At 55.0% G+C, this 14,887-nt stretch overlaps 2 non-coding genes across 2 annotated transcripts; both read left to right on the forward strand.

The window, feature by feature from the left end:
• Positions 1-1,810: 1,810 nt before the first annotated feature.
• On the forward strand, positions 1,811-1,882 carry trnae-uuc (transfer RNA glutamic acid (anticodon UUC)). The gene has a single exon. It is a non-coding gene; the product is annotated as a tRNA-Glu (tRNA).
• Positions 1,883-13,969: 12,087 nt separating this feature from the next.
• Positions 13,970-14,042, forward strand: trnaf-gaa (transfer RNA phenylalanine (anticodon GAA)). Its single transcript has one exon. It is a non-coding gene; the product is annotated as a tRNA-Phe (tRNA).
• The last annotated feature ends 845 nt before the right edge of the window (positions 14,043-14,887 follow it).

The raw sequence follows: 14,887 nt of genomic DNA on the forward strand, positions 1-14,887 counted from the left end.
AGAATCACCAGGGCGCACGCACACACACCCGTGCCGTTGAAGTGCTCTGCCTCATTTCTAAGGGCAACTCAACATTCACTCCTACCCCGAGAACAGAAAAGACAGCGTCCGCAGCAACAACAGCTCAGGTCTCTGCACAGGAGCTAAGCTGCCCCCATCTCCTCTGCTCTGCGGCTCCTGCGGAGTGGAGTCGGCCTGGAGCCGTGTTTGCAGGCGGCGGCTCCCCGCGCTCTGTCTGTGCGTCCAAGAGCTCCTGGGAGGAAGAGAGAGCCCTCCCACTCGGGGGCTTTTCCACGGTCTGTGTGAGGAGGGGCGGGTGTGTCCAGTAGCTTATCGAGCGGAAGCCTGGGGCGGCGGAGAGCTGTGATCGTGCAGACCTTGAGGTGTCACCTCTTTGTCTGCTTTCCCGCCCCCCCTCCGCCCAAGCTCTGCTCCAGAGTAGCCCGGCAACCCCTCACACCTGCACGTGTCACAACCTAAGGTGTAGTCATGAGACACCCATGGGGTGCTGCTCTGTTCTTGCTAATTGTTTCCTGCCCGTCGCAGGCAGGAGTCCATGCGAGAAAGATGCGCTGGACAGAGCTCAGAGGGCACAGCTGGGTGGCTTTCCTTCTGAGTGACGTTCCTGCAACACTCTCCCGCTCCTCTTGGTGCGCTCATGCCGCAACACAGGAAGGCTGGAGCAGGTGGCTGTGGGCTCTGCGCACTGCCGAAACAGGTCAGTTGGGAGAGCGTTAGACTGAAGATCTAAAAGTCCCTGGTTTGATCCCGGGTTTCGGCATTTTGTTTCATCGCGCCCTTTGTTCCTCTCTCCAGCGCCCCCTGCCTAAAGTGACGCTTCCCTTTCTCAGCCCGAAACGCAAGCGAGACACCAGCAGCGGTCCCTGCAGGTTTCCGTAGTGTAGCGGCTATCACGTTCGCCTAACACGCGAAAGGTCCCCGGTTCGAGACCGGGCGGAAACAGCCTCTTTTTGCACGCTCCTGTACTTCACAGAGGTCTTGAGCGACCGGTCATTTGTTCCCAATGTATTTCCGGTGCCTTCATGCACTCTTGTACCAAACGCACGTTCCTGCTGTACGCGGAGCCGATCATTTGCAATTGGGCTGTGCCGACAGACCAGGACGAGCTCTGTCGGCTCAAAAGCAGCGCAGGACCTGCAACAACAAAAGAAAGATTAGCATCCAGCGGGGGCCTCTTAGTGAGCCCAAGATCTCATCAAGAATCGGCTCCAGCAACAGGGCTGGGCGCATTGTTCCATTCTCCGACCACTCTCGGTGTAAACAAGTCCCTCCTGGTCTCTGCTTGAAATGCACTTTCCTGCGTTTGCTTTGGTGTAACTGGCTTCCCCTGCATGGGCGAATGTGAAGAAGATCCTTAGTAAGTCATTGAAGAAAACCGAGAAGAGGTCAGAGTGGCCTCTGTCGTTCATCAACGATCCAGTCAGGCAGTACTCCTCTGTAAAGCGCCGTTCGTTCACATCGATTGGCTTTTTTTTGCCTTCATTCGCGCAAGTAGTAAAAGCAGACGCCCCTATTCTGCTGTGACCTGGATTCGAACCGGAGTTGTTGCGGCCACAACGCAAAGTACTGACCACTATACGATCACGGCGAGTTACCGATACCCACGTGGCAGGCCGGAAAAGGCTGTGCTCTCTTCGTGTGACCTAATTCGGAAAAGTCCTGACGTTGCATTTCAACTGAGCCCCAGTATACATCGACCCTTCGACACTCTGAGTGACAACTCTCTTGCGCGTTTTCTCATATTTATGTAGTTTGCTTGCATGATGCCCGGAACAGCAGGGGTGTGTGCTCCCATATGGTCTAGCGGTTAGGATTCCTGGTTTTCACCCAGGCGGCCCGGGTTCGACTCCCGGTATGGGAACCTGTCAGTTTTGCCTCCTGCTTTCCAAAAGATCAGCACCGTGTACGAAGGAGCCGCATTAAAACCACTCGAACGTGCAAAACGCGCGAGAAGAGGGGGCGCTTGTTTCCAACCGAAGACTTCTCGCGTGTGAGACGAGCTGATCATCCCTGCAGGAGGTGGGAGGGTTACTCTGGTAGACAGGGCTGACCTTCGGCAATAGGGTTTATACTCTCCAAGATGATATTTGCACTTTCTGGAGAGGCGATTTTCTCCACTTCAGTAGCCCGATTTCGTCGATTGCGTGGAGAGGGCTGTAGAATGTGGCGCCGCCTTTCCTGCTCCGTCCATGACAGGCGTGCTGGTCTCTGGAGAGAGAGCACGGTCCATCAGCGCACTCCAATAAAGGCACTGGAAGCAGCTGAATCGCATTGGCGAAGCTCAGCGCTGGGCCGCTGGGCAGGGATTGCCACCGTTTCCGTAGTGTAGTGATTATCACGGTTGCCTCACACGCGAAAGGTCCCCGGTTCGAAACAAAGCGGCTTCTTTTGTCGCCACGCACAAAAGGGGATTGGGGATTCACCTAGCGCTGTGATCGAACAGACCCACTCACCTCTTAGTGTGGCGGGATCTGCACAGTGCATGTCGCAGCGCATCCTGCTTTCACTCCAATGCGCGTCCTGATGTACCCCAGTCTCCCGCGTGACAGGTGGGGATAATCACCACTATACTAACGAGGAAGACATCGCTCTCTCCGACCCCCGGCATCGTGTCCCGACCCACCGTGCTGGAAGCCGACGCGTGTTGTGATTTCTTTACGGAGCAGAAATGACAACCGAGGAGCCGAGAGATCATTTCAGCATTTCGCGTCTGAACGGAAAACACAAACGACCAACTCGGAATGACTTGCCTTTGACGCTTATCAAAGCGTTCTTTGTGCATCGAACAGACCCACTCACCATGTCGCAGGGCTTCCTGCTTTCACTTCAATGTGCTTCTTGATGTCGAGTCGTGTGCCGTGCGGAGGCTCTGAAAGCGAGAGCAATGAAAAGGTGCACGACGCTGTGAAAGAAAACAGAGAAGTGAAAGGCAGTCCTTTCTCTAAGGAGGTAAAAGAAAAGCGTTCTACTCCCCGTCGGAAAATCGAACCCCGGTCTCACACGTGACAGGCGGGGATACCTGTCACTATACTAACGAGGAAGACATTGCATTCTCCGATCCCCGGCATCGTGTCCCGACCCAGCGTGCTGGAAGGCGACGCGTGCTGTGATTCCTTTACGGAGCAGAAATGACAACCGAGGAGCCGAGAGTTCATTTCAGCATTTCGCGTCTGAACGGAAAACACAAACGACCAACTCGGAATGACTTGCTTTGGACGCTTTTCAAAGCGTTCTTTGTGCACGACGACTGCGCCGCCTAGCAGATACAAATGGGTTGTACAACTCTGAACTAGCAAATGGAAGAGGGCTAAACACCCTCTCTTTCAGCCCAGGTTCGATCTGTCTCCCAGAATCACCAGGGCGCACGCACACACACACACCCGTGCCGTTGAAGTGCTCTGCTTCATTTCTAAGGGCAACTCAACATTCACTCCTACCCCGAGAACAGAAAAGACAGCGTCCGCAGCAACAACAGCTCAGGTCTCTGCACAGGAGCTAAGCTGCCCTCATCTCCTCTGCTCTGCGGCTCCTGCGGAGTGGAGTCCTGCCTGGAGCCGTGTTTGCAGGCGGCGGCTCCACGCGCTCTGTCTGTGCGTCGTGTCCAAGAGCTCCTGGGAGGAAGAGAGAGCCCTCCCACTCGGGGGCTTTTCCACGGTCTGGGTGAGGAGGGGCGGGTGTGTCCAGTAGCTTATCGAGCAGAAGCCTGGGGCGGCGGAGAGCTGTGATCGCGCAGACCTTGAGGTGTCACCTCTTTGTCTGCTTTCCGGCCCCCCCTCCGCCCAAGCTCTGCTCCAGAGTAGCCCGGCAACCCCTCACACCTGCACGTGTCACAACCTAAGGTGTGGTCAGGAGACACCCATGGGGTGCTGTTCTGTTCTTGCTAATTGTTTCCTGCCCGTCGCAGGCAGGAGTCCATGCGAGGAAGATGCGCTGGACAGAGCTCAGAGGGCGCAGCTGGGTGGCTTTCCTTCTGAGTGACGTTCCTGCAACACTCTCCCGCTCCTCTTGGTGCGCTCATGCCGCAACACAGGAAGGCTGGAGCAGGTGGCTGTGGGCTCTGTGCACCGCCGAAATAGCTCAGTTGGGAGAGCGTTAGACTGAAGATCTAAAGGTCCCTGGTTCGATCCTGGATTTCGGCATTTTGTTTCTTCGCGCCCTTTGTTCCTCTCTCCAGCGCCACCTGCCTAAAGTGACGCTTCCCTTTCTCAGCCCGAAACACAAGCGAGACACCAGCAACAGTTTCCGCAGGTTTCCGTAGTGTAGCGGCTATCACGTTCGCCTAACACGCGAAAGGTCCCCGGTTCGAGACCGGGCGGAAACAGCTTCTTTTTGCACGCTCCTGTACTTCACAGAGGTCTTGAGCGACCGGTCATTTGTTCCCAATGTATTTCCGGTGCCTTCATGCACTCTTGTACCAAACGCACGTTCCTTCTGTACGCGGAGCCGATCATTTGCAATTGGGCTGTGCCGACAGACCAGGACGAGCTCTGTCGGCTCAAAAGCAGCGCAGGACCTGCAAGAACAACAGAAAGATTAGCATCCAGTGGGGGCCTCTTAGTGAGCTCAAGATCTCATCAAGAATCGGCTCCAGCAACAGGGCTGGGCGCATTGTTCCATTCTCCGACCACTCTCGGTGTAAACAAGTCCCTCCTGGTCTCTGCTTGAAATGCACTTTCCTGCGTTTGCTTTGGTGTAACTGGCTTCCCCTGCATGGGCGAATGTGAAGAAGATCCTTAGTAAGTCATTGAAGAAAACCGAGAAGAGGTCGGAGTGGCCTCTGTCGTTTATCAACGATCCAGTTAGGCAGTACTCCTCTGTAAAGCGCCGTTCGTTCACATCGATTGGCTTTTTTTTGCCTTCATTCGCGCAAGTAGTAAAAGCAGACGCCCCTATTCTGCCGTGACCCGGATTCGAACCGGGGTTGTTGCGGCCACAACGCAAAGTACTGACCACTATACGATCACGGCGAGTTACCGATGCACACCCAGCAGGGCGGAAAAGGCTGTGCTCTCTTCGTGTGACCTAATTCGGCAAAGTCCTGACGTTGCATTTCAACTGAGCCCCAGTATACATCGACCCTTCGACACTCTGAGTGACAACTCTCTTTCGTGTTTTCTCATATTTATGTAGTTTGCTTACATGATGCCCGGAACAGTGGGGTTGTGTGCTCCCATATGGTCTAGCGTTTAGGATTCCTGGTTTTCACCCAGGCGGCCCGGGTTTGACTCCCGGTATGGGAACGTGTCAGTTTTGCCTCCTGCTTTCCAAAAGATCAGCACCGTGTACGAAGGAGCCGCATTAAAAGCACTCGAACGTGCAAAACGCGCGAGAAGAGGGGGCGCATGTTTCCAACCGAAGACTTCTCGCGTGTGAGACGAGCTGATCATCGCTGCAGGAGGTGGGAGGGTTACTCTGGTAGACAGGGCTGACCTTTGGCAATAGGATTTATACTCTCCAAGATGATATTTGCACTTTCTGGAGAGGCGATTTTCTCCACTTCAGTGGCCCGATTTCGTCGATTGCGTGGAGAGGGCTGTAGAATGTGGCGCCGCCTTTCCTGCTCCGTCCATGACAGGCGTGCTGGTCTCTGGAGAGAGAGCACGGTCCATCAGCGCACTTTAATAAAGGCACTGGAAGCAGCTGAATCGCATTGGCGAAACTCAGCGCTGGGCCGCCGGGCAGGGTTTGCCACCGTTTCCGTAGTGTAGTGGTTATCACGGTTGCTTCACACGCGAAAGGTCCCCGGTTCGAAACAAAGCGGCTTCTTTTGTCGCCACGCACAAAAGGGGATTGGGGATTCACCTAGCGCTGTGATCGAACAGACCCACTCACCTCTTAGTGTGGCGGGATCTGCACAGTGCATGTCGCAGCGCATCCTGCTTTCACTCCAATGCGCGTCCTGATGTACCCCAGTCTCCCGCGTGACAGGTGGGGATAATCACCACTATACTAACGAGGAAGACATCGCTCTCTCCGACCCCCGGCATCGTGTCCCGACCCACCGTGCTGGAAGCCGACGCGTGCTGTGATTTCTTTACGGAGCAGAAATGACAACCGAGGAGCCGAGAGATCATTTCAGCATTTCGCGTCTGAACGGAAAACACAAACGACCAACTCGGAATGACTTGCCTTTGACGCTTATCAAAGCGTTCTTTGTGCATCGAACAGACCCACTCACCATGTCGCAGGGCTTCCTGCTTTCACTTCAATGTGCTTCCTGATGTCGAGTCGTGTGCCGTGCGGAGGCTCTGAAAGCGAGAGCAATGAAAAGGTGCACGACGCTGGGAAAGAAAACAGAGAAGTGAAAGGCAGTCCTTTCTCTAAGGAGGTAAAAGAAAAGCGTTCTACTCCCCGTCGGAAAATCGAACCCCGGTCTCCCACGTGTCAGGCGGGGATACTTGCCACTATACTAACGAGGAAGACATTGCATTCTCCGATCCCCGGCATCGTGTCCCGACCCAGCGTGCTGGAAGGCGACGCGTGCTGTGATTCCTTTACGGAGCAGAAATGACAACCGAGGAGCCGAGAGTTCATTTCAGCATTTCGCGTCTGAACAAAAAACACAAACGACCAACTCGGAATGACTTGCTTTGGACGCTTTTCAAAGCGTTCTTTGTGCACGACGACTGCGCCGCCTAGCAGATACAAATGGGTTGTACAACTCTGAACTAGCAAATGGAAGAGGGCTAAACACCCTCTCTTTCAGCCCAGGTTCGATCTGTCTCCCAGAATCACCAGGGCGCACGCACACACACACACCCGTGCCGTTGAAGTGCTCTGCTTCATTTCTAAGGGCAACTCAACATTCACTCCTACCCCGAGAACAGAAAAGACAGCGTCCGCAGCAACAACAGCTCAGGTCTCTGCACAGGAGCTAAGCTGCCCTCATCTCCTCTGCTCTGCGGCTCCTGCGGAGTGGAGTCCTGCCTGGAGCCGTGTTTGCAGGCGGCGGCTACCCGCGCTCTGTCTGTGCGTCGTGTCCAAGAGCTCCTGGGAGGAAGAGAGAGCCCTCCCACTCGGGGGCTTTTCCACGGTCTGTGTAAGGAGGGGCGGGTGTGTCCAGTAGCTTATCGAGCGGAAGCCTGGGGCGGCGGAGAGCTGTGATCGTGCAGACCTTGAGGTGTCACCTCTTTGTCTGCTTTCCCGCCCCCCCTCCGCCCAAGCTCTGCTCCAGAGTAGCCCGGCAACCCCTCACACCTGCACGTGTCACAACCTAAGGTGTGGTCATGAGACACCCATGGGGTGCTGTTCTGTTCTTGCTAATTGTTTCCTGCCCGTCGCAGGCAGGAGTCCATGTGAGGAAGATGCGCTGGACAGAGCTCAGAGGGCGCAGCTGGGTGGCTTTCCTTCTGAGTGACGTTCCTGCAACACTCTCCTGCTCCTCTTGGTGCGCTCATGTTCATCGCGCCCTTTGTTCCTCTCTCCAGCGCCCCCTGCCTAAAGTGACGCTTCCCTTTCTCAGCCCGAAACGCAAGCGAGACACCAGCAGCAGTCTCCGCAGGTTTCCGTAGTGTAGCGGCTATCACGTTCGCCTAACACGCGAAACGTCCCCGGTTCGAGATCGGGCGGAAACAGCCTCTTTTTGCACGCTCCTGTACTTCACAGAGGTCTTGAGCGACCGGTCATTTGTTCCCAATGTATTTCCGGTGCCTTCATGCACTCTTGTACCAAACGCACGTTCCTTCTGTACGCGGAGCCGATCATTTGCAATTGGGCTGTGCCGACAGTCCAGGACGAGCTCTGTCGGCTCAAAAGCAGCGCAGGACCTGCAAGAACAACAGAAAGGTTAGAATCCAGTGGGGGCCTCTTAGTGAGCCCAAGATCTCATCAAGAATCGGCTCCAGCAACAGGGCTGGGCGCATTGTTCCATTCTCCGACCACTCTCGGTGTAAACAAGTCCCTCATGGTCTCTGCTTGAAATGCACTTTCCTGCGTTTGCTTTGGTGTAACTGGCTTCCCCTGCATGGGCGAATGTGAAGAAGATCCTTAGTATGTCATTGAAGAAAACCGAGAAGAGGTCGGAGTGGCCTCTGTCGTTTATCAACGATCCAGTCAGGCAGTACTCCTCTGTAAAGCGCCGTTCGTTCACATCGATTGGCTTTTTTTTGCCTTCATTCGCGCAAGTAGTAAAAGCAGACGCCCCTATTCTGCCGTGACCCGGATTCGAACCGGGGTTGTTGCGGCCACAACGCAAAGTACTGACCACTATACGATCACGGCGAGTTACCGATGCACACCCAGCAGGGCGGAAAAGGCTGTGCTCTCTTCGTGTGACCTAATTCGGCAAAGTCCTGACGTTGCATTTCAACTGAGCCCCAGTATACATCGACCCTTCGACACTCTGAGTGACAACTCTCTTGCGTGTTTTCTCATATTTATGTAGTTTGCTTGCATGATGCCCGGAACAGCGGGGTTGTGTGCTCCCATATGGTCTAGCGTTTAGGATTCCTGGTTTTCACCGAGGCGGCCCGGGTTTGACTCCCGGTATGGGAACGTGTCAGTTTTGCCTCCTGCTTTCCAAAAGATCAGCACCGTGTACGAAGGAGCCGCATTAAAAGCACTCGAACGTGCAAAACGCGCGAGAAGAGGGGGCGCATGTTTCCAACCGAAGACTTCTGGCGTGTGAGACGAGCTGATCATCGCTGCAGGAGGTGGGAGGGTTACTCTGGTAGACAGGGCTGACCTTTGGCAATAGGATTTATACTCTCCAAGATGATATTTGCACTTTCTGGAGAGGCGATTTTCTCCACTTCAGTGGCCCGATTTCGTCGATTGCGTGGAGAGGGCTGTAGAATGTGGCGCCGCCTTTCCTGCTCCGTCCATGACAGGCGTGCTGGTCTCTGGAGAGAGAGCACGGTCCATCAGCGCACTTTAATAAAGGCACTGGAAGCAGCTGAATCGCATTGGCGAAACTCAGCGCTGGGCCGCGGGGCAGGTTTTGCCACCGTTTCCGTAGTGTAGTGGTTATCATGTTTGCTCACACGCGAAAGGTCCCCGGTTCGAAACCGGGCGGAAACAGAGCGGCTTCTTTTGTCGCCACGCACAAAAGGGGATTGGGGATTCGCCTAGCGCTGTGATCGAACAGACCCACTCACCTCTTAGTGTGGCGGGATCTGCACACTGCATGTCGCAGCGCATCCTGCTTTCACTCCAATGCGCGTCCTGATGTACCCCAGTCTCCCGCGTGACAGGTGGGGATAATCACCACTATACTAACGAGGAAGACATCGCCCTCTCCGACCCCCGGCATCGTGTCCCGACCCACCGTGCTGGAAGCCGACGCGTGCTGTGATTTCTTTACGGTGCAGAAATGACAACCGAGGAGCCGAGAGATCATTTCATCATTTCGCGTCTGAACAGAAAACACAAACGACCAACTCGGAATGACTTGCCTTTGACGCTTATCAAAGCATTCTTTGTGCATCGAACAGACCCACTCACCATGTCGCAGGGCTCCCTGCTTTCACTTCAATGTGCTTCCTGATGTCGAGTCGTGTGCCGTGCGGAGGCTCTGAAAGCGAGAGCAATGAAAAGGTGCACGACGCTGGGAAAGAAAACAGAGAAGTGAAAGGCAGTCCTTTCTCTAAGGAGGTAAAAGGAAAGCTTTCTACTCCCCGTCGGGGAATCGAACCCCGGTCTCCCGCGTGACAGGCGGGGATACTTGCCACTATACTAACGAGGAAGACCTTGCACTCGCCGATCCCCGGCATCGTGTCCCGACCCAGCGTGCTGGAAGGCGACGCGTGCTGTGATTCCTTTACGGAGCAGAAATGACAACCGAGGAGCCGAGAGTTCATTTCAGCATTTCGCGTCTGAACGGAAAACACAAACGACCAACTCGGAATGACTTGCTTTGGACGCTTTTCAAAGCGTTCTTTGTGCACGACGACTGCGCCGCCTAGCAGATACAAATGGGTTGTACAACTCTGAACTAGCAAATGGAAGAGGGCTAAACACCCTCTCTTTCAGCCCAGGTTCGATCTGTCTCCCAGAATCACCAGGGCGCACGCACACACACACACCCGTGCCGTTGAAGTGCTCTGCTTCATTTCTAAGGGCAACTCAACATTCACTCCTACCCCGAGAACAGAAAAGACAGCGTCCGCAGCAACAACAGCTCAGGTCTCTGCACAGGAGCTAAGCTGCCCTCATCTCCTCTGCTCTGCGGCTCCTGCGGAGTGGAGTCCTGCCTGGAGCCGTGTTTGCAGGCGGCGGCTACCCGCGCTCTGTCTGTGCGTCGTGTCCAAGAGCTCCTGGGAGGAAGAGAGAGCCCTCCCACTCGGGGGCTTTTCCACGGTCTGTGTAAGGAGGGGCGGGTGTGTCCAGTAGCTTATCGAGCGGAAGCCTGGGGCGGCGGAGAGCTGTGATCGTGCAGACCTTGAGGTGTCACCTCTTTGTCTGCTTTCCCGCCCCCCCTCCGCCCAAGCTCTGCTCCAGAGTAGCCCGGCAACCCCTCACACCTGCACGTGTCACAACCTAAGGTGTGGTCATGAGACACCCATGGGGTGCTGTTCTGTTCTTGCTAATTGTTTCCTGCCCGTCGCAGGCAGGAGTCCATGTGAGGAAGATGCGCTGGACAGAGCTCAGAGGGCGCAGCTGGGTGGCTTTCCTTCTGAGTGACGTTCCTGCAACACTCTCCTGCTCCTCTTGGTGCGCTCATGTTCATCGCGCCCTTTGTTCGTCTCTCCAGCGCCCCCTGCCTAAAGTGACGCTTCCCTTTCTCAGCCCGAAACGCAAGCGAGACACCAGCAGCAGTTTCCGCAGGTTTCCGTAGTGTAGCGGCTATCACGTTCGCCTAACACGCGAAACGTCCCCGGTTCGAGATCGGGCGGAAACAGCCTCTTTTTGCACGCTCCTGTACTTCACAGAGGTCTTGAGCGACCGGTCATTTGTTCCCAATGTATTTCCGGTGCCTTCATGCACTCTTGTACCAAACGCACGTTCCTTCTGTACGCGGAGCCGATCATTTGCAATTGGGCTGTGCCGACAGTCCAGGACGAGCTCTGTCGGCTCAAAAGCAGCGCAGGATCTGCAAGAACAACAGAAAGGTTAGAATCCAGTGGGGGCCTCTTAGTGAGCCCAAGATCTCATCAAGAATCGGCTCCAGCAACAGGGCTGGGCGCATTGTTCCATTCTCCGACCACTCTCGGTGTAAACAAGTCCCTCATGGTCTCTGCTTGAAATGCACTTTCCTGCGTTTGCTTTGGTGTAACTGGCTTCCCCTGCATGGGCGAATGTGAAGAAGATCCTTAGTATGTCATTGAAGAAAACCGAGAAGAGGTCGGAGTGGCCTCTGTCGTTTATCAACGATCCAGTCAGGCAGTACTCCTCTGTAAAGCGCCGTTCGTTCACATCGATTGGCTTTTTTTTGCCTTCATTCGCGCAAGTAGTAAAAGCAGACGCCCCTATTCTGCCGTGACCCGGATTCAAACCGGGGTTGTTGCGGCCACAACGTAAAGTACTGACCACTATACGATCACGGCGAGTTAACGATGCACACCCAGCAGGGCGGAAAAGGCTGTGCTCTCTTCGTGTGACCTAATTCGGCAAAGTCCTGACGTTGCATTTCAACTGAGCCCCAGTATACATCGACCCTTCGACACTCTGAGTGACAACTCTCTTGCGTGTTTTCTCATATTTATGTAGTTTGCTTGCATGATGCCCGGAACAGCGGGGTTGTGTGCTCCCATATGGTCTAGCGTTTAGGATTCCTGGTTTTCACCCAGGCGGCCCGGGTTTGACTCCCGGTATGGGAACGTGTCAGTTTTGCCTTCTGCTTTCCAAAAGATCAGCACCGTGTACGAAGGAGCCGCATTAAAAGCACTCGAACGTGCAAAACGCGCGAGAAGAGGGGGCGCATGTTTCCAACCGAAGACTTCTCGCGTGTGAGACGAGCTGATCATCGCTGCAGGAGGTGGGAGGGTTACTCTGGTAGACAGGGCTGACCTTTGGCAATAGGATTTATACTCTCCAAGATGATATTTGCACTTTCTGGAGAGGCGATTTTCTCCACTTCAGTGGCCCGATTTCGTCGATTGCGTGGAGAGGGCTGTAGAATGTGGCGCCGCCTTTCCTGCTCCGTCCATGACAGGCGTGCTGGTCTCTGGAGAGAGAGCACGGTCCATCAGCGCACTTTAATAAAGGCACTGGAAGCAGCGGAATCGCATTGGCGAAACTCAGCGCTGGGCCGCCGGGCAGGGTTTGCCACCGTTTCCGTAGTGTAGTGATTATCACGGTTGCCTCACACGCGAAAGGTCCCCGGTTCGAAACAAAGCGGCTTCTTTTGTCGCCACTCACAAAAGGGGATTGGGGATTCACCTAGCGCTGTGATCGAACAGACCCACTCACCTCTTAGTGTGGCGGGATCTGCACAGTGCATGTCGCAGCGCATCCTGCTTTCACTCCAATGCGCGTCCTGATGTACCCCAGTCTCCCGCGTGACAGGTGGGGATAATCACCACTATACTAACGAGGAAGACATCGCCCTCTCCGACCCCCGGCATCGTGTCCCGACCCACCGTGCTGGAAGCCGACGCGTGCTGTGATTTCTTTACGGAGCAGAAATGACAACCGAGGAGCCGAGAGATCATTTCAGCATTTCGCGTCTGAACGGAAAACACAAACGACCAACTCGGAATGACTTGCCTTTGACGCTTATCAAAGCGTTCTTTGTGCATCGAACAGACCCACTCACCATGTCGCAGGGCTTCCTGCTTTCACTTCAATGTGCTTCCTGATGTCGAGTCGTGTGCCGTGCGGAGGCTCTGAAAGCGAGAGCAATGAAAAGGTGCACGACGCTGGGAAAGAAAACAGAGAAGTGAAAGGCAGTCCTTTCTCTAAGGAGGTAAAAGGAAAGCTTTCTACTCCCCGTCGGGGAATCGAATCCCGGTCTCCCGCGTGACAGGCGGGGATACTTGCCACTATACTAACGAGGAAGACCTTGCACTCGCCGATCCCCGGCATCGTGTCCCGACCCAGCGTGCTGGAAGGCGACGCGTGCTGTGATTCCTTTACGGAGCAGAAATGACAACCGAGGAGCCGAGAGTTCATTTCAGCATTTCGCGTCTGAACGGAAAACACAAACGACCAACTCGGAATGACTTGCTTTGGACGCTTTTCAAAGCGTTCTTTGTGCACGACGACTGCGCCGCCTAGCAGATACAAATGGGTTGTACAACTCTGAACTAGCAAATGGAAGAGGGCTAAACACCCTCTCTTTTAGCCCAGGTTCGATCTGTCTCCCAGAATCACCAGGGCGCACGCACACACACACACCCGTGCCGTTGAAGTGCTCTGCTTCATTTTAAAGGGCAACTCAACATTCACTCCTACCCCGAGAACAGAAAAGACAGCGTCCGCAGCAACAACAGCTCAGGTCTCTGCACAGGAGCTAAGCTGCCCTCATCTCCTCTGCTCTGCGGCTCCTGCGGAGTGGAGTCCTGCCTGGAGCCGTGTTTGCAGGCGGCGGCTCCCCGCGCTCTGTCTGTGCGTCGTGTCCAAGAGCTCCTGGGAGGAAGAGAGAGCCCTCCCACTCGGGTGCTTTTCCACGGTCTGTGTGAGGAGGGGCGGGTGTGTCCAGTAGCTTATCGAGCGGAAGCCTGGGGCGGCGGAGAGCTGTGATCGTGCAGACCTTGAGGTGTCACCTCTTTGTCTGCTTTCCCGCCCCCCCTCCGCCCAAGCTCTGCTCCAGAGTAGCCCGGCAACCCCTCACACCTGCACGTGTCACAACCTAAGGTGTGGTCATGAGACACCCATGGGGTGCTGTTCTGTTCTTGCTAATTGTTTCCTGCCCGTCGCAGGCAGGAGTCCATGCGAGGAAGATGCGCTGGACAGAGCTCAGAGGGCGCAGCTGGGTGGCTTTCCTTCTGAGTGACGTTCCTGCAACACTCTCCCGCTCCTCTTGGTGCGCTCATGCCGCTGGAGCAGGTGGCTGTGGGCTCTGTGCACTGCCGAAATAGCTCAGTTGGGAGAGCGTTAGACTGAAGATCTAAAGGTCCCTGGTTCGATCCCGGGTTTCGGCATTTTGTTTCATCGCGCCCTTTGTTCCTCTCTCCAGCGCCCCCTGCCTAAAGTGACGCTTCCCTTTCTCAGCCCGAAACGCAAGCGAGACACCAGCAGCGGTCCCTGCAGGTTTCCGTAGTGTAGCGGCTATCACGTTCGCCTAACACGCGAAAGGTCCCCGGTTCGAGACCGGGCGGAAACAGCCTCTTGTTGCACGCTCCTGTACTTCACAGAGGTCTTGAGCGACCGGTCATTTGTTCCCAATGTATTTCCGGTGCCTTCATGCACTCTTGTACCAAACGCACGTTCCTTCTGTACGCGGAGCCGATCATTTGCAATTGGGCTGTGCCGACAGACCAGGACGAGCTCTGTCGGCTCAAAAGCAGCGCAGGACCTGCAAGAACAACAGAAAGATTAGCATCCAGTGAGCCCAAGATCTCATCAAGAATCGGCTCCAGCAACAGGGCTGGGCGCATTGTTCCATTCTCCGACCACTCTCGGTGTAAACAAGTCCCTCCTGGTCTCTGCTTGAAATGCACTTTCCTGCGTTTGCTTTGGTGTAACTGGCTTCCCCTGCATGGGCGAATGTGAAGAAGATCCTTAGTAAGTCGTTGAAGAAAACCGAGAAGAGGTCGGAGTGGCCTCTGTCGTTCATCAACGATCCAGTCAGGCAGTACTCCTCTGTAAAGCGCCGTTCGTTCACATCGATTGGCTTTTTTTTGCCTTCATTCGCGCAAGTAGTAAAAGCAGACGCCCCTATTCTGCCGTGACCCGGATTCGAACCGGGGTTGTTGCGGCCACAACGCAAAGTACTGACCACTATACGATCACGGCGAGTTACCGATACACACATGGTAGGGCGGAA

This window comes from Atractosteus spatula (genome assembly GCF_055471065.1).
Source record: "Atractosteus spatula isolate fAtrSpa1 chromosome 10 unlocalized genomic scaffold, fAtrSpa1.hap1 SUPER_10_unloc_8, whole genome shotgun sequence".
Lineage (NCBI taxonomy): Eukaryota > Metazoa > Chordata > Actinopteri > Semionotiformes > Lepisosteidae > Atractosteus > Atractosteus spatula.